This window comes from Amblyomma americanum, chromosome 7 (genome assembly GCF_052857255.1).
Source record: "Amblyomma americanum isolate KBUSLIRL-KWMA chromosome 7, ASM5285725v1, whole genome shotgun sequence".
In the NCBI taxonomy this organism is placed as follows: domain Eukaryota; kingdom Metazoa; phylum Arthropoda; class Arachnida; order Ixodida; family Ixodidae; genus Amblyomma; species Amblyomma americanum.
The window spans coordinates 116,836,162-116,855,518 of NC_135503.1; positions in this window are offsets into that span (position 1 = coordinate 116,836,162).

Sequence of the window (19,357 nt, forward strand, 5' to 3'; positions counted from 1 at the left end):
AGTGGGGCGTCCAGTTATTAATCGTTCAAGGTAGAACTCGCGGAGCGTTCGGTCACTGCGTGTAACTACCTGACGGAGAACAGACGGGAAGTCAAGCCCGTGTGTTCGAGGAATGCACAGAGGCTCACCAAAGTTCGCTCACGAGTGCGCGCACTGCCCTGCGGCCACAATAGCGTCTTGATGGAGTGTGGTAGTATGCCCTGCGCCCTATAGGCCGCGAGCATATCGCGACGAGCATCGGCGAACGCGGAGCAGCGAAGGAGCAGATGTTCTAGTGTTTCCACTGCACCGCATCCGTCACATACATCACTCGTCGCGATTCCGTGACGCACCCGTCGTTCCCCGGGCCACACGCAGCCAATGCGCGCGCGGAGGATCATTGCACGTTGTGACCGTGTAAGTGCGCGACAGCCGGTGACACTGTCGATGCGCTCACCTCCCGCGATGCGTGGGTCGGGGTGCTGCTTTCGGAGATGGTCGTGAATGGCCGCACGCACGTCCTCCAGCGCAAGGGGCAGATTGCTGGCAGGTAATTGGTGTGCAGCGGTCGCGAGGTCGTCAGCTTCTTCGTTGCCGGCGATGCCGCAGTGACCGGGCACCCACTGTGCACGCACGGCACAACCTCTCTGCGCGAGGCGCTCGATGCGCGAGCGAATTTCCCGCACTAGTGGGGTACCGCGGCCGTTAGACTGCAGGCGGCTGAGGGCGGCGCGGGAGTCGCACAGCAGAGCACTCCTGGGCAGCGGAGGGCCGAGGGTGAGCAGCAGGTCCAGCCCGAGCCGAATCCCCATCAACTCCGCCGTGGTGGAGGAGCTCAGGAAGGTTGCGTGTTGCTGGCTGTGCAGTCGCAGGGCGGGGATGGTGGCCACCGCAGCAAGGGAGCAGCTGTCGCGGGCCACTGAGCCGTCGGTGTACACGAGGAGATGGTCCTGGAGCTCCTCGTGTATGACGGCTCTGGCCAGCTGCTGCACAGCGCAGAGGGGTGTGCTCCGCTTTCCCGCGATGCCGACGATCTCTCGCTGTACCTCCAAGGCAGCAGGCCAGGTCGCGCAGGAGCCGTAGGGGGTGGGCCTTGTGTCAATTGCTCAGACTCGAGCAGCGCCACGCCCATTCGTGAGCGCGAATGCGAGCGCATACGCTGCAGCAGCGAGCCGCCGTCCGGTGCGCGGTGAAGCCGGTCGATGTGATTCAGTGCCCTGCGCGCTGCTTGGAGCTCAAGGGGCCACGCTCCTGCCTCGGCCAACGTTGCGGCGCACTGCGAGTTTTTGGGCTGGCCTAGGCACACGCGCAGGGACTTGCGGTGCTGAAGCTCGAGCTTCTTCCAGCACGGCTTGCGCACCGTGACGAGCGGCAGCGGATAGAGCACCGCCCCCAAAGCTGCGGCATTGTATAGACGCAGCGCGGCTTGCTGGGAGATGCCCTGGCCTCGAGCGGTGAGCTTGTGCACGGCGGCGGTGATCCTCTTCATCTGCAGACAGGCCTTGGTCGCCGCGGGGCGGAAGGAAAGGCGCCAGTCGATGTCCAGGCCAAGGTACCGCACCGATTTACGCCAAGGAATCGGAGTCCCGTCCAGTGACAGTGGCGCAAGGTGCGCGCGCGAGCGCGAAACGCAGGCCATGGCCACCGATTTGTCCGCGTTCAGCGACAGACCAAGGCCGCGCAATCTGGCATCGATTGCGGTCAGAGCTCCCTGAAGGCACCCCCGCACGCGGAACGCCTCGCCCGGTGGTCCCCGGCACCACAGAGCTATGTCTTCTGCATATATGGACATGTACACATGGTGTCGCCCGCTCGTGGGGAGGGAGGCCGGCACCACCGACATGGCCACATAAAACAGAAATGGTGATAAGACAGAGCCCTGCGGCACGCCCATGTCGACCGGGCGAGACTTGGAGAGCTTACCCCCTACTCGTACGCGCATGGTGCGCCCGCTCAGGAAGACATGAACGTATCGCAAAAGGCGCCCGCTCACACCGGCCCCCTCAAGCACCGCGAGAATTGGTGCGCGTTGAACGTTGTCAAAAGCGCCCGAGACGTCCAGTAGCAGCAGCAGCGCGACCTGGCCTGCTGCCCTGGCATGCTCCAACGCTGTAACAACGTCCGATATAGAATCAGCCGTGCACCGCATCCCACGGAAACCCGTCTGCCGCTCGTCAAACAAATCAGCCTCCGCAGCCCGCTCGTTCAGACGCTGCAACGCCATATGCTCCATGAGCTTACCTGCCGCCGATGTTAATGCGCTGGCCGGTATCCGCTCAGCTCCGTAGGTGGGCGCCCTGCCTTTCGGATGGGACAAACGACCGCGGTTAGCCAATCCTCCGGTAGCTCCCCGCGTTCCCACACCAGGTTGATCTGCTGCAGGAGGATCTGTCGTTGCTGCGCATCCAGGTTTCGCAGCATTTGGTATGTCACCCCGTTCGGTCCGAGCGCCGAGCGGCGGCGGCAGCGCTGCAGCGCATTGTTCAATTCCGCCGCGGTGAACGGCGCATCACATGGACCTTCCGAGGCGACGGGCGAGGGACTGGCGTCGCTTCTGGGGCTCTCAGGAGCAGCTATGTTAGCGGCGTTTGCGGGGCTGGGCGGCGCGAACCGATCGGCAAACCGTAAGGCAAGGAAAATGTATATTAATAAGAAAAATATTAATTGGTTTTTGGGGAAAGTAAATGGCGCAGTATCTGTCTCATGTCGTTGCGCACGTGACTCGCGCCCTAAGGGAAGGGATGAAGGAGGGAGTGAAAAAAGAAAGAAAATTACATGAAAGTTGAGGAGAAGAAGTTGGTTTTAAGGAAATGAAATGACGCCTGTCTCACATATCTCGGTGTACACCCAAACCAGGCCGTAAGGGAAGCGAGTGACTGCGGGAAAGATTTTATTGTCCAAAACAAGATGACGACCTCATCCTACCTTCCGGCTCTCCCTCTCAGTCGAGATATGAGGGCCAGGAGAGAGGGATTGGGGTGGACAGGCTGCGCCGCGGCAGATGCTGGCCTAGATTTCTTGAATTCCGGCAGCCTCTTCAGCCAGTCGGAGAGCGAGGAGCTGATGCTCAGTGTCAGGGCGACGCAGCAAGGTCTCCTAGGCGTTTCTAGTTTCTATTTTATTCGCCCTGCCTGGGGCTGTGTGCACTCTAAAATATTATATGGAGGGTCCCACTCATCGCTTCACATTTCTTACAATTGTCCTCCTCACTGCCCGGGATAGTATGTTCAATTAATATTGGGTGCGGGTAGACGCCTGTTTGAAGAAGTGTCCACGCCACCGGTTGCTGATTATAAAGCTCCACACCGGGTGAGGGAGGTTACCTGCAGTGCCAAGTAACTTCTTGATATGATATTAGTCGCCCCCTTTTCTTCCGTCGTTCTCGAGGTGGGGCCCTTTTGAGCTGCTCGCTGGTAGAGATCATGAGCCAGCTCATGGGCAGCCTCGTTGCCACGGGTAGATTCGTGAGGGAGGGGTCCAGATTATGTCAACTGGCCTGTCCAATTTTCTTTGCCTTAAAAGTTTTGGCCGCGAGAGAAGAGTCCTCCCTCTACCGAAATTTTGGTTTGCAGTTTTACTGTCACCCGCCGCGGTGGCTCAGTGGTTAGGACCCTCGGCTACTGATCCTGAGTTTCCGGGTTCGAACCTGACCGCGGCAGCTGCGTTTTATACAGGCAAAACGCTAAGGCGCCCGTGTGCTGCCGCGGCGCTAGTGCACGTTAAAGATCCCCAAGTGGTAGAAATAACTCCGGAGCCCTGCACTACGACACCACTTCCTTCCTTTCTTCTTTCACTCCCTCTTTTTTCCCTTCCCTTACGGCGCGGTTCTGGTGTCCAACGATATATGAGACAGATACTGCGCCATTTCCTTTCCCAAAAAACAAGTTATTATTATTAGTTTTATTCTCACTCATAATGTACTCGGCATTTGATCCGACGCAAGCCAGCGCGATCGCGACTTCCTCTGCTCTTAGATATTTGTCCCTCTTAGGGTGACGGCTGAGACTGAGTTGCCGGAGCCGTCCACCACCACGGCTGTCATGTTTCACATTTGTCCCCTTCCTAGTCTACGTAGGCGACCTTCTCTGTTGGTTCTTCGCCGTATATGCGCTCCAGCGCTTCGCCTTTCTTTTGTCTCCTTTCTTTGTCTAGTGCTCGGTGCATGTCTTTCCAGTAAGAGGGATTCTAATGCGGCTCTTGTTCTTGTTAATTTTCTTCCTTTCTTCTATTTTCCTGTCTGCTTTGAGTCTGATTTTGGCTAGACTGGCTCTGCACGCATGTGTTAACTGAGCCTCTCTAGTTGTGATATCTTTACTGCCTCTCCTAGTTCTGTCAAAGTGTTGTGCATACCGAGGGCTAGGAGATTCTCTGAAGATGCGGATAGGTGTAGCCCTAATGCTTTCTTGATGCATTTCCTTATGAGAGTGTCAATCTCAATTTTTCTCTGCTGCTTTCAAATTTAAGTATGGCGTGGCGTAGCTGAATAATAAGGCCTGTATTAGCCTGAATAATTTTCTCTTTTAGGCCCCCTCTCTCATTTGTTGCTGTTTTACTTGGATTGAGGGTCTGCATCGTATGTTCTTCCAGCTTCAGGATGGCGATGGTGTTCTGCCATTCGAGTGCATGTGTAGGCCTACGATTCTGATCGTTTCTACTTCGGGTTCGTGTCTGTCTCCGAAAAGGATTTGGAATTTCGAAGGTGGCTTGTTCTTAAGTTTCTTGACGTGTTATGTGAACATCTATTTCTCCGGCGGGCATTAGAGTCCTCTTTGTGCCGTGTAGTTTGCTATAATATCCGCTGCTTCCCGATGAGTTTTTCTATCTCCACGTCGCTGTCGTGATTGATCCAGAGATCAATGTCATCTGGATACGTACTGAATTTCAAATTGAGGTTTCCTATACCTTTAATTCATCGGGAAGTTTTTCCCATGGCCATGTTGAAGAGAAGGGGCGACAGCACCTTCCCTTGTGGGGTATCCTTGGTTCCCCGTTGTATTTCATCCGATTGGGTTTCCTGAAAATTTATACTTGCTTTCCGATTTGTAAGGAAGTGTTTTATGTACCTGTAGATCTTCTGTCCTACCACTGCCTGGCTGAGCCAATCTAGTAACGATCAGTGTTTCACATTATCGAAGGCCTTTTTTAGCTCAAACCCTAGGATGACTTTGGCGCCTTTGTTATTAGAGTGAGTGATGTTTTTAGTAGCATCAGGACATCCTGCGTGCTGAGGCGAGGGCGGAAACCATGCAGCTCACCTGTCCACAGCCTTTCTTCCATATAGATCGATATTGCAGTTTGGGCGACGTGTTCCACGAGTTTGTCTACGCAGGATGTTAGAGATATGGACAGGATATTTTTTATTTGCGGCTTCTTTCCTGCCTTCGGAATGAGGAGCACTTTGGCGTTTTCAACTAAGGGGGAATTTCTCCTTTCTCCCAGCATTCCTGCATATAATCCGTTAAGGCTGTTCTGGAGTTATCGTCTTGGTTTTTTTTGCATGCTATTCGTCATCCCTACTGGGCAGGGGCCGATCTTGGTTCGAGTAACTATTTCCTGCCCCCCTTCTGCCTCTGTGATGGGTGCGTCTAGGGTTTCATTGCAAGCCCCTTCGTTGTCGGGGACTTGGCTCTTACTTTTGTCCACTACCTAGGTTTTCACCAATTTGCTCATTAAGCTTTCATCGCGATACTTTTCGCACGACGACTAGCCTGGTAAAGGTTAGGCACCCTGTAAGGGAAGGAATATTTCTGACGAGCAGTGACGACAGTTAAAACTACGTGTTCCGTTAAACATTAGGCTTAAAGCTGCTTCGAAAGGGGTTGCCCTAATTCGAAGCCCTCGTGTGAAGTGCAAACCGCATAATGTGTGATAACAGCGCCTTCAAACAATGCGAAGCAGGCTCTTTCTCCCCCCGTGTTTCCCGGTAACGATTGCAGTTGCGCTTTCATGTCGTTGTCGTAAGCAAAAAAAAAACCTGCCGCCACCGTCTGGAAGGTGTTAAATTTACGAGTGTTAGCTGTTTGTCAGCGCCATCTATCGGGCATGCGATGTATTACCACGCGATTCGACTACTTTTCCATACATCATGGCGAGCGGGCCCCTACCGCCATGAGGACGGATATTTTTGAGCAATTTTGGGTAAATTGGTAATTGATTTTCGGAGAAAGGAAATGGCGCAGTGTCTGTCTCACATATCGGCCGACACCTGAACAGCGCGATAAGGCAAGGGAGAAAGGGGGGACTGAGAGAAGAAAGGAAGAAAGAAGAGCCGTAGTGGAGGGCTCCAGAAAAATTCAGACCTCCCGGGAAAGTTTAACGTAACATCGCAGAGCACACCGGCGCCTTTGCGTTTCGCCTCCATCGAAACGCAGCCGCCGCGGTCGGGTTCGAACCCGGGTACTCCGGATCAGTAGCCTAGAGGCCTGACCACTGAGCAACCGCTGCGGGTACGCTTGTCCTGTCCGCTTCTCTTCTGTGTCCTGTCCCCTGTGTATTTTATGTCCCTCATCGCTCACTCCTAAATTTATAACCTATATACGCTACCCTATCATCTCTGACACATTAGTGTGTTTTTTTTCTTCTGAAGGACACTTTACATCCTTCCTGCAATATTGTGATAGTGCACGTTAAAGATCCCCAAGGCGTCGAAATTATTCCGGAGCCCTCCACTACGGCACCTCCTTCCTTTATTCTTTCACTCCCTCCTTTATTTACTACGCGCTTCAGGTGTCCGCCGGAACGTGAGACAGATACTGCGCTATTTCCTTTCCTCAAAAACCACTTGTCATTTTCATTTCACACACACACACACACACACACACACACACGCGAGAGAGAGAGAGAGCAATCTTGATATATCACATGGAATTATATGTAATTTTGAATTTGAAACACGTATTTACACTCCCTAAACTCCATTTACACTTATAGGACGTAAAACACTTCGCGCAATAAGTGTAGTTTGACCTCTTAGTACCTTGCAACGGATGGTCACAGGTATGTTAATGTAGTATCGTCACTACCCTCGGAAAGCAACCAGTAATATATGCAGCGTCCTGTTTCAGAACACGGAAGTCTATAAGTTACGAGTGCCTATCTCCATTAGCATTTTGCTCCCTCAGCGCCATAAGCAGGGAACCTGCAGTCAAAAGTTTCGCAACGTGTGCAACTGCTTCGTCGTCCCCAATACTCTTTTCATATACGTGAACGCCCGTTTTCGGTACACCGTCAGATATGTTCAAAAACTGAGGAAGGCCATGTTGCGAAGAGGCCTCAGCTGATCTCAATATAACAGAAATTTAGGCTAGTTCGTTTCGCACGAGCTCTAACTTCCAACAGAAGGTTTATTCACAGCTCTAACTTGCAACAGAAGGTTTATTCCCGGGGAATGGAACTAAACACACGTTGATGACAAGATCCAGAATTTGGTAATGTTCACAATACGTATTGCAATATCGGAGTCACGCGGTCCAATAGGTCGATGGAAGGTGTACTAACGCACGTAGCGTCAGATTTGCCATCGATAAATGCTCCTATCTCCGTGACAGTTTGATTCTTGTGCGGTGAGACGCTTCACTGTGGCCTAAAGATGCTCAAGTTAGAATACGGACACGCTTCCGCCAACGTCTGTGCTCAAAGAAGCGCCCATTTAAACAACGGCCTGGTTGTCCGAAACAACTGCTGGCTCAGGATAGTGGAAGTCTTGTCGGATGCGGGACGCGTTGAGCGTTCGCATGTGGACGGACGCACTCCACATCGGCTCCGTGTCTTTTCGAAGATTCCGACCCAATATTCACGTGGGCCACCGAAAATTTTCGGCTACCTCGACGGATAACGTCACCTGGACCACGGCGACACCACTCCTGAGCCGGTAGGCCCATTTTTTGGACTTTTATCGGACTTTCGAGTGGCCACCTGCGGCCGGGAGCGCTGAGCCTAGCGTAGGCCTAGCGCGCTCCCGGGGCGGCCCCGTGCGGTGCTTGCGTGTCTAGACATCGGCCAGCATGAAACCCCGGGACGCTGACGACCCTATCATGAATGAACCTACCCGGACCTCGGCCCAAGGTTCGGCGAATATTGAAAGTACGGACGAATCTCCTGCCGCGCCGCCGGTCAATGCGAGCCCCGGACTTGGGGACGCAGTGACCGAGGCCATGGAGACCTCGCCACCGCAGCGGGACGGCGGGGCCGACATCGACCCACTGCAAGACGAAGACATGGATCGTTGGCAGCTTGTTTCTTACAAACGGCGCCTAAAAAGGAAAGGCTCGAAGGGGCCAGGCGATCCCCGGGAAGAAGCAAGCAACAAGATAGCGCCGACAGCCGCAGCTGGCGGATCAGAGACGCGAGCGAGTGGCGTGCCGCGCTTTACATTAAAACCACATCTGGCGGGAGCGCAGCGGCAGATCAGGCCACGTCCGCCGCCGCTACCGAAGGATGATATCAAAATCATTTATTGCCCCAAGGGAGGCCTAAAAATCAGCGAAATCCGTGTCGACCAGGCAACGCAAGCCCTCGTCGCGGCCAGCGGAGGAACGATCAAGGAAGAAGACTTCATCATGAGACTCCGGCCCGGATCGAACATCATGATTGCGAGCACGCCCGACCTGGACATCGGCGACGTGCTCAGGAAGATCTGAAAAGCTCCCGATCAATGACCAGACCTATGCAACCAACACCTATCCAGCCCTACCGGACGACCTGAAGCGTGCGGTAATTCACGGCGTCATGCCGGGGCAATCACCGGTTCTACTGAAATCGAGGCTGCGGCTTCGATCACAAGGAGTGAAGATCCTGGAAGCGGGAATGCTGGGCAAGTCGGAAACGGCGCTCATCACGTTCGACGGCCCGTATATCCCGCAGTGGGTCATCTACCGATCCGGAGAATTCAAGACCTACCCATATCGTCCTACGAGACAGATCTGCTACGTGTGCGGAGAGCAAGGCCATCGTTCGGACGTCTGTCCAACGCCGAACACCAAGCTCTGCAGGACGTGCGGCACACACGACCCACCAGAAGGCCACCCGTGCAAGGCCAAATGCATGGTGTGCGAAGGCGACCACGTCACCACGGAGTGCCGTCGACGCCTCAAGACTACTGAGGAGCTCCGGGGCAGCACGACCGGCGGCCGGCAGTCCCGGAAACAACAATGGCAGCAGCAGCAGCAGCAGCACCAACTGCCGCAGCAGCAACAACCGCAGCAGCAGCAGCAGAACCCGCACCTGAGTCGAGAGCGCCGACCCAGGTGGCTTAGCTCGGAGCGGGACCATGGCCGCTCCTCGAGCCGAGGCCGTAGCACCGTGCGAGATCACAGCCAGAGCCGATCCAGGGATGACTCTTTCCCGCCGCTAAACCGGTCAACGGCCAAGCCGAAGCAGCAGCAGCAGCAGCAGCCGCCGCAGAAACAACAGAAGAAGGGCGGCGTCAAGGTGAGCTGGGGAGCGGGCTCTCCAAACCCACTGATTCCGCACTCGGATCAAGATAATAGTACGCGTAACTCGAAGGAAATTAAAGCTCTAAGAGAGGAGAATGCACATCTCCGAAAAAAAATCGATGACCTCATTAAAGAGATGCAGGCTCAGAGAACAGGGCACGTACCGCGGCCCCCGACTCCGGCGGCCGAAGTGCAACGATCTCCAACCCCCTTAGAAGTGAGCCCCGAAGAATTCAGAACTTTCATGCAGCGCATGGAGGATTTCATGATTCGCACCGAAGGACAGTTCCGACAAACTCATGCAAGATTAGATGCCATGCAGGTCCAACTCATCCTGTCAGAACAGAACATCACATTACTACAGCAAAAAGTTGCGTTGCAGGACCAAAGTTTCCGCAGCCACGTCAAAAGTCAAAATACGCAACGAATAACAAACGAGGCCCGGGACAGGCTCATACACGAGCGCCGTTTCGGAACTGAAGGCTCCAATCAGAACAATGCCCAAAACAATGGCTAAACAAACTCCACTAGAAATCTGGCAATGGAACTGCAGGGGGTACCGCCAAAAGCAGGGACTCCTAATGCAGTTTTTACATACGCAAGGTTCAACACCCGATATAATAGCTTTACAGGAAACTAACACGGCACCGTCACTCAGGGGATATACGTGCTACGATAGCGGACGCACGGCAACCTTGGTCAGCAAAACGTTGGTAGCCATAGCCCATGACCCAATTCCAAACACCAAAATTGAACACTTAGTGACGGAAATTATTCCCAAAAGAAGCGTAAGGAAAAGAGTGTCTTTCTAGTAAACCTCTATAGCCCGCCTCGCCAGCTGGACGCGAATTTTGATATACTCTTTCTAGGGGCCAGCAAACTTGCGAAAAGCAACTCGTTGCTCATTGTAGGCGACTTCAACGCTCGCGGACAGCAATGGGGATACCCCACTAATAATCACAAAGGTATACAGGTCGAGGACGCGGCGGAAGCGATCCAATGTACCCTCTTAACAGACCAACTTCATCCCACGCGCCTTGGCACTTCGATCTGCCCGGATACGTGTCCGGACTTAACGTTTGTCAGGGGAGTGAAGCACGCAACGTGGGAGAATCTGCTGGAGAATCTAGGCAGTGACCACTATATCCTGAAGACCACGATAGCAGCCACCAACATCAAGCGCAAGCTCGGCACGGCCAAGATCACCAACTGGCCGGCTTTCCGCAAGGCTTGCGCGGACCTGGAAGGGGGGATTACTTCCATAGATGATGTCAACAACTTAAAGACCCTCGGCTCATCAGGCTGTGGGAGGCACGTCGAGGACTCACCAAGCGCTGGAAGAAGCAGCGCTTTAACAGGAAGCTCAAGCTCAAGATCGCAGAAGTCACCAAGATAGCGGAGGAGTACGCGACCCAACTGGCCAGGCAGAGCTGGCAGCAGTTCAGTAGCTCGCTGGACGGCACCCTCAGCACGGCCAAAACGTGGTGTATACTCAAGACCCTCCTCGACCCTACCCAAACCAGGGCCGAAAGCGGGAAAGCTATCCGCAGACTCGTCCACACCTTCGAGGGTACGGAAGAGGAACTGCTAGATAAGGCCAAAGAGAAATGCTACGGCACGACCTTGCCTGCGGCATACGCGAAACCATACCTGGGGAAACCGAACACCCACTTAGACAGGCCGATCACCAGGGAAGAAGTGTTCGCTACCATAAAGGCATGCACGCGCAACACTGCGGCGGGAGCAGACAAGATCCAGAACGCACTCATACGCAACCTCTGCGACGAGGCGGTCGACCAACTGACCACCTTCCTCAACGGGCACTGGGCCGCAGGAACGGTTCCTGAAGAGTGGAAGCTTGCAGAGGTCGTAATGATCCCCAAACCGGGTAAGAAACCCCAGATCGAAAATCTCCGACCTATCTCACTCACCTCCTGCCTAGGCAAGCTCTACGAGCGAGTCGTTACTCGGAGGCTCCAAAGCTACATGGAAGACGAAGACCTGTACCCCCACAGTATGTTCGGCTTCCGAGCCCACCTCTCCACCCAGGACATCCTCTTACAACTCAAAGAGGAAGTCCTCACCAACGTCCCGAGCGTAGGCGAGAACGTGGTTATGACCCTCGACATCAAAGGAGCCTTTGACAACGTTAGCCACACGGCTGTAATGGAAGGACTCGACAACCTCCACTGCGGCGAGAAAATTCACAGCTACGTGAAGGCCTTTCTCTCCAACCGCACTGCAACGGTTGGGCTCGGAGACCTTCGTAGCGCTAAATTTTCGACCCCAAACAAAGGCACACCTCAAGGGTCCGTTATCTCGCCACTACTTTTCAACGTGGCCATGATCGGCCTCGCAAGACAACTCGAGAAGATCGAAGGCATACAGCACGCATTATACGCTGACGACGTCACGGTCTGGGTTACCACTGGGTCGCTCGGCCAGAAAGAAGAACGACTGCAAGCAGCGGCTACCTGCGTGGAAGAATATGCCAGTGCACGAGGCCTCGGCTGCTCCACCGAAAAATCAGAACTCCTGCGAGTCCACAAAGGGAAACACAAGGAAGGGTCCCTCAATGTCTCCCTCGAAGGACAGCTAATTCCCGAACGAGACAAGATACGCGTCTTGGGAATGTGGCTGCAGAGCAACCAGCGATGCGGCCATACGCTCGGCCTTCTCAAGCAATCGACCACTCAGGTCGCCAGAATGATCACGCGCGTGTCGCAGAAGCGGAGCGGCATGCGAGAGGGGGATACCCTGCGCCTGGTTCAGAGCCTGGTGGTTAGTCGCGTGGGTTACGCCCTCCCGTACTTCAACCTCAACAAAGGACAAGTGGATAGTGCAGACACCATACTCCGCAAAGCTTACAAGACAGCCCTGCATCTACCAATGAACACCTCCAACGAAAAACTATTGGCTCTTGGAATTCACAACACCTTCGAAGAGATCAAAGAAGCCCAACTGGTCACGCAGTTAGCTAGGCTCCAGCAGACTCCTACGGGGCGCTCGCTCCTTAGCCGACTGGGGCTAGACGGAACTGCGGAATTCGAGAATCGTACTGCGAGCATACCGGACGCAATCCGCCAGACGCTAAAGGTTCGCTCCCTTCCCCGGAACATGGACCCCAACTTGCATGCGGCCCGTAGGGCAGCCCGGGCGAGGTATGTACAACAAAATCTAGCTACAAAATCCACAACGGTATACACGGACGCGGCTCTGTATACAAGAAGCTCACATAACAGCACAGTGGCGGTAGTTATTGATTCGAACTTAAAGGAATTAGCTAGCGCCTCAGTGAGCGATTGCACGGTAACCGAAGGGGAGGAGCTGGCCGTAGCTCTAGCGGCGGTAGCCGGTTATCGAAGCAACATGTCCCTTACCATCCTTACAGATTCGAGAGAAGCGTGCCGTAACTACATGAACGGCCGCATAGGTCGCGCCGCGCTCCGGCTCCTCCAGAGCGCGACCCCACCAAAAGTCATACATAGCATTTACTGGGTGCCAGGACACACCGACATAGCGGGGAACGAACGCGCCGACGAGGTAGCTCGAGGGTATACGAGCCGAGCTTCCTCCCAATCGGACGATCTACCCGACCGAGTCAGTCCTACGTACTCAGACATTCTCAACTACTATAAGGGGGTACGGATCCGCTATCCGCCGCCTCATCATGATCTAAATCAACTAGAGGCAGTGTATTGGCGAAGACTGCAGACAGGAACATTCCCAAACCTGCATATCCTTAGCAAGATTTACCCGACGCAATATCGGGACACTTGCCCGTGGTGTGGCAGCAAACCATCGTTGTACCACATCACGTGGGAATGCAGTAAAAACGACAGCTTTCGCAAAGACCCGAGTGCGGAAGAGTGGGAGAGCCGGCTCTCCAGCGGCGATCTGGGTTGCCAACAAGGTCTGATCCAGCACGCCCAACGAGCAGCGAAGCTCAGCGGAGCCCTGGAATAGGGGCACCGACCCTGTGAGAAGAAGGAAGATGGACCTCTTCTTTCTCGTCTGCTACTAGCACCTTTCTAGAGCATTAAAAGTCTTTCCTGCCTACCTACCTACCTACCTTGTCGGATGCGTTTCCTCCTTATACGTGAACACCCAAATTTCGTAGACCACCGCATATGTTGAAATAGAGGGTTGGAATTTGGCGCAGTCAACCGTAGGACCCCAATGATTCGCGATCCCAGAATTTCGAAGCGCAAAGCTTCACTACTTCAGCGTTCGAACGGTCAGCGGGCCTCAAATTATTACCTTGAATTTAGCTAGAGGTCCGCGGGGCCGCAAATTTGACCTTTAATGTAGCTGGAGGTCAAACCATGTGCATAACTGGTGCTAGTCGGCTGCAGCAGCGACACAGGCGGCTCTTACACCAATGACCCTTGACTTCTCACTTCTGACCTTTGACCTTGAACTTCGGTAAAGCGGAAAAGCGTCTGCCGACATCGTATGCACCGGTCATGAAAGTTGGTTCTGCACTGCTACTGATCCGGAGTTCCCGGGTTCGAACCACATCGCGGCGGCTGCGTTTTTACGGAGGCAAAACGCTAACGCGCCCGTGTGCTGTGCGATGTCAGTGCACGTCAAAGATACCCAGGTGGTCGAAATTATACCGGAGTCCTCCACTACGGCACCTATTTCTTCGTTTCTTTTTTCCCTCCATCCTTTATCCCTTCCTTTACGGCGCGGTTCAGGTGTCCAACGATCTGACAGTTTTAAAATCATACTTATAGCATCGGAAACAGAGCGTTGCCATTGGTGAAGAGCTTTCATCTCTGCAAGGTTTAACAGCGGGGGTCCCCCAAGGTACTATTTTAGGGCAGTTATTGTTTAACTTATATGTAAATGACACAATTACCATCAGTGGCAGCGCAAATTTCATAGTTTACGCAGATGACACAAGTATATTTCTACAGTCAGATAATGTCGTGCAACTTGGGCATTTAGCCAATAATACGCTCGCTTTGTTGTCTGATTGGAGTGCGACTATCTCGCTAAAAATTAACACATCAAAAACAAAGGCCGTTTTATTTGCACCATGACAAAAGCCTGTAAACTTTGACATTAATTTTTACCTTGGAAGTGATATGCTAGACCTTGTCAAAGAGATAAAAGCCTTGGGAATAATCTTTAATGAACACTTAACCTGGGATGCCCATGTGGACCGGATAAGTACAAGCCTCGCGAAGACTTGTGGTATTCTATCTCGGCTTCGCTACACTATTCCTCCAAGGATTAAGGTTTTATTGTATAACACCCTATTCTCTTCTCACCTAAATTCTTGCAGCCTTGTATTGGGCACAACATCCCGAAAGAACTTTCACAAACTATTTCTTATGCAAAAAAGCTATCCGTCACATCACAAACATTTCGTACGACGCCCACACAAGCGAATTATTTCCACTTCTTGATATTCTTCCTGTCAAGCATATATACGAATTCAACCTTTTTCTAAAATACAAACACAGCTTGAAAATTCTCTCAACTACTTTCTCACACTGTGCGACCTGACAAACACATCGCAATGGTGGTGGTGGAAACTTTATTACATACAGGCGAGAAGGGGTTTGTGTGGGCTTGGTGATAGCGCGAGCGTACATAAGGAGAGGGCAAGGTGCGTGTTTGGAGCCGCCTCCAAAGTGTCTGATGATAATTGTCGAGGGAGAGATGGGGCGCGGGGTACAGCGGACGCTCGGCTTTGCAGGCCTGCGTCAGTTCACTGAAGGAATGCATGCGCTCCAGTGAGAACCCGATATCGGAGGCCGCCCCTGCCTGGTTGAGAGAACCTCGGGCTAAAGCGTTGGCAGCCTCGTTTCCGGGATTCCCGGAGTGGGCAGGCGCCCATATGAGCTCCATGTGGCGGGGCGGGTTTGCGGCGAGGTAGTTCAATATGCGAAATGCAGGGACGTGAACTCTCCCGCGGGCGAAATTTAGTATGGCAGTTTTTGAGTCCGATAGTACATACCGGGCCTCCGTGCGCGTGATGACTAGGGCAAGAGCGGCCTCTTCATGATGATGATGATGATGATGGATTTTTATGGCGCAAGGGTATCTATGGCCAAAGAGCGCCACGGCACAAGGTATTTTTTCAAATTCTCAAGGTGGGGTTCCATTTCCCAAGCATTTCACCCTAAATAAGACGAGCACCACACCAGGGGAAAGCTTGTACCCATTGTATCATCGGTGGGTACCCGGCGGCACTGGGGATCGAATCCCGAACCTCCCGCATGCGAGGCGGATGCTCAACTTGGCCACCGCTGCGGTATGTTCAGCGGCCTCTTCAGCCTCCTCCGAAGTGGCAGTGGGGGATATGTGAAGGGTAGCAATCGGTTGTAGGGAGGGGTTCGTGATGGCTACAACCGCGTCCTTGCCCGTACATGCGGCATCCACCCAAACAGCATCCGGTTCCATGCCATAGTGTTTGTGGAAAGCCCGTGCGCGAGCTCAGCGGCGGGGTTTGTGGTAGGTTGGGTGCATATTTTTAGGGAGCGGTTTAATAAGTAGTTCGCGGTAAATGTGGGGGAACTGGGAGCTGTGTGGGGTCCGTGGCTGGTATCCTGATGCCGAAGGTGTGTAGGATGTGTCTGCGGGTGGTGGTTCTCGCGAGAGTATGTATTGTGTCTGTCGGTGGGCCTCGATAAGCTCACCTATCGTGTTCTGTAGGCCTAGCTGGAGGAGTTTTCGATTGATGTATTTAGAGGTAGGTGTAGTGCTGTCTTAAATGCTGTTCGGATCATGGCATCCAGGGTGGAGATTTCTGTGGCCTGGAGTTTCAGGTAGGGGAGCGTGAAGAGAAAGCGGCTGAGGACAAAGGCATGAATGAGACGACATAGGTCATGCTCCTTTATGCCCCGGTGGTGTCCAGAAACTCTGCGGATTAGGTGGGATATCGACTCCGCCGTCTGCTTAAGTTTCTAGATGGTGAGAGTGTTTTTCCCGTTGTTCTGTATGTGGAGGCCCAGTACCCGGAGAGTGTGTACCTCCGGGATAATAATTGTTTTTTTTTGGGGGGAAAGGAAATGACGCAGTATCTGTCTCATATATCGTTGGACACCTGAACCGCGCCGTAAGGGAAGGGAGGGAGTGAAAGAAGAAAGGAAGAAAGAGGTGCCGTAGTGGAGGGCTCCGGAATAATTTCGACCACCTGGGAATCTTTAACGTGCACTGACATCGCACAGCACACGGGCGCCTTAGCGTTTTTCCTCCATAAAAACGCAGCCGCCGCGGTCGGATTCGAACCCGGGAACTCCGGATCAGTAGTCGAGCGCCCTAACCACTGAGCCACCGCGGCGGGTCACCGGGATGTACCGGTTTTCCAGTTTCACAGTTATGGGGGCTGTGGGGCAGTTTCGGGTTGCAGGCCGGAGTATGAGGAGCTCCGATTTCTCCGGAGAGCATGAGAGTCCGATACTCCGCACATGTGTTTGGGTAAAGGTAGCTGCCGACTGCAGAGTATTCTCTATGTCTCCATCACTGCCATGGGTTGTCCATAGAGTGATATCATCAGCATAGAGTGTATGCCGAAGGTGAGGGATAGTTTGTAGTTTGTGGGCAAGGGGAATGAGTGTGACATTGAAGAGGAAAGGGGAGAGGACAGATCCCTGGGGGGGGTGCCAACCCCACTAAGGGTGTATGGATAGGATGTGTGGGTACCGAAGTGAATTTCGGCCGTGCGGTTAGTAAGGAATGCTTGAATATAAGTGTACATACATGCACCTATGTTCAAGGGGAAGAGCGCCGCCATGATCGCTTTATGGTATATGCGAACAAAGGCCTTGGAGAGATCCAAGGCGAGGACAGCTTTTGTGTGGCCCGGTATGATGGGGTCAAAAATATCCTGTGAGAGCTGGAGCATGGTGTGCTGGGCCGACAGGTGGAGACGGAAGCCCACCATGCTGTGCGGATAGATGTCTTGCTCCGTCATGTGTTGGGTGAGTCGGGCGAGTGCGACATGCTCCAAAGGTTGCCCAGATATGATGTTAGTGAGATGGGACGAATATTTGCAGGTGTAAGGGGTTTGTGGGGCTTGGGAATGAATACGATTTTGGCGTGGCGCCAGGATTGCGGAAGAGCGCCCTCATGCCAGCATGTGTTGAAGTATCCCGTGAGCTGGGCAATCGACTGATCGTCCAAATTGAAGAGCATGCTATACATGAGATACAGTCAACTCCTGGAGTGGAGTTAGAGCGGAGAGTCAGGAGGGCTGCTCTGACTTCTGCTCCCGTAATCTCCGCGTCGAGATTGGCATTCGGGGTTCCGGCATAGGGGGCAGGGGGTTTGAGGTACCGGGAGTTGTGTGTGTGTTCCTAAGCATGTCGATGAGTGCGTCGGGAGAAAGGTTGGTCCTGTGTATAAGGCGTGTGACGTGGTGTTGTGTGGCTGTTTTGGATTGCGTGGGGTCAATTAAATGACGGAGGAGTTGCCAACTGCATTTGGAGGACAGATTGCCAGCCGTACTTTCGCAAGTCTGTCCCCAGTTCGATCGGCAGAGCTCCTCAGAGTGCTCAGTAATTTGTGTTTGCAGTGCGGCTAGCCGCTTTCTAAGAGTCCGATGAGCTTTTGCCCTTTCCAGCGCTCTAGGATGCTATGGTGGGCCTCCTATAGGTGGGCCAGGCGAGTGTCGAGGGTGGGCGTATCTGGTGCGGTGTCAAGCGTTCGAATATGTGCGCAGACATCGTTCATGAGTGATGCCACCCACTGGTCGATGTCTGTAATGAGGGCGTCAGGAAGGGCCGCCCGAGCGGCGCGGACCGCATCCCAGTTGGTAAGTTTGTGTGCTAGGTGAACGGTCGTTCTTTGTACGGTACTGTAACGGAGAGGATGTAATGATCGCTCCCTAATGTGTGATGTGTTGTGTTCCACGTAATACCCGCAAGGTTGCGGCTCAGTGTCAAGTCCGGGCTGGTGTCCGCGCTGATACTGTTGCCAATTCTCGTGGGAGTGTTAAAGTTGTTGTGTATTGTGAGGCGGAGCCGTCGTACCAAAGACCAGAGTCGCCTTCCTCGTCCCGTGGTGGTGCGGTAGCCCTAGTCAGTATGCTGACTGTTGAAGTCCCCACCGATAATCAATGGATGCTTGCCTGCAATACGCTGGAGATCGCGCAGTCGCGTTTCCAATGAAGCCATCGGATGAGACGGTGTGTGATATATATTGGCAATAAAAATAGATGGTGTGAAGTGTGCATATAGTATGATTTCTGTGATCACGCAGGGCGTCTCGGAGGTGACCTTTTGCGTTTGGTGTAATGGAGCGATGTATGAGTGTGTAAGCCCTGGGTGTATTCGTTGCGACCGAGTGAGCGTATGTGCAGCTGGGAAGTGTTGCAGGGGCATGTGTGTCCTCAAGTAGGAGGATGTGGGGCGTGGGAAGTGTGGGGAGGAGGAGTTGGAGGGGTGCGCGTTTGTCTCGGAAGCGGCGGCTGTTCTATTGCAGAATTGATAAGGAATTAGGTGTCGCCCCGCCATACGGTAGCTTGGGTGGTGTGAGGGTAGGTGGGTTGAGTAGGGAGTTCTGTGGGGTAGGTTGGCGGGATTGATGGGGGGGGATTGGGCAGGTGCAGCGAGAGAAGGACCTGCTCTATTGTTTAGAGGCGGGTGTCGTACCATGCGATACTCATCTCAAGGGTATGCACCATGCGCGTAAATGCCCCTTCAATTTGATGCTCGAAGCGTTGGGACAGGTGGTCGATGAGGTGATTAAATTTTGCCTCCAGACGCGCGCTCATTTCAGCGAGTTTAGCGTCCATGCGGGCCTCTAGGAATTGAAGGTCGGTTTGGGTGACGGGTGGTTGCTCTGGTGTGAGCTTTTTTCTAGGGTGGGGGTGAGGTGGGGGTTTGGGTGTCCGATTGTTCCATGTTTTCAATGGGTGCTGCTTGAGGTAGCAGCGTGGGTTGCGTGGGAGGGACTATTGGCGGAAGCGGTAGAGGGGTAGAGGTGGG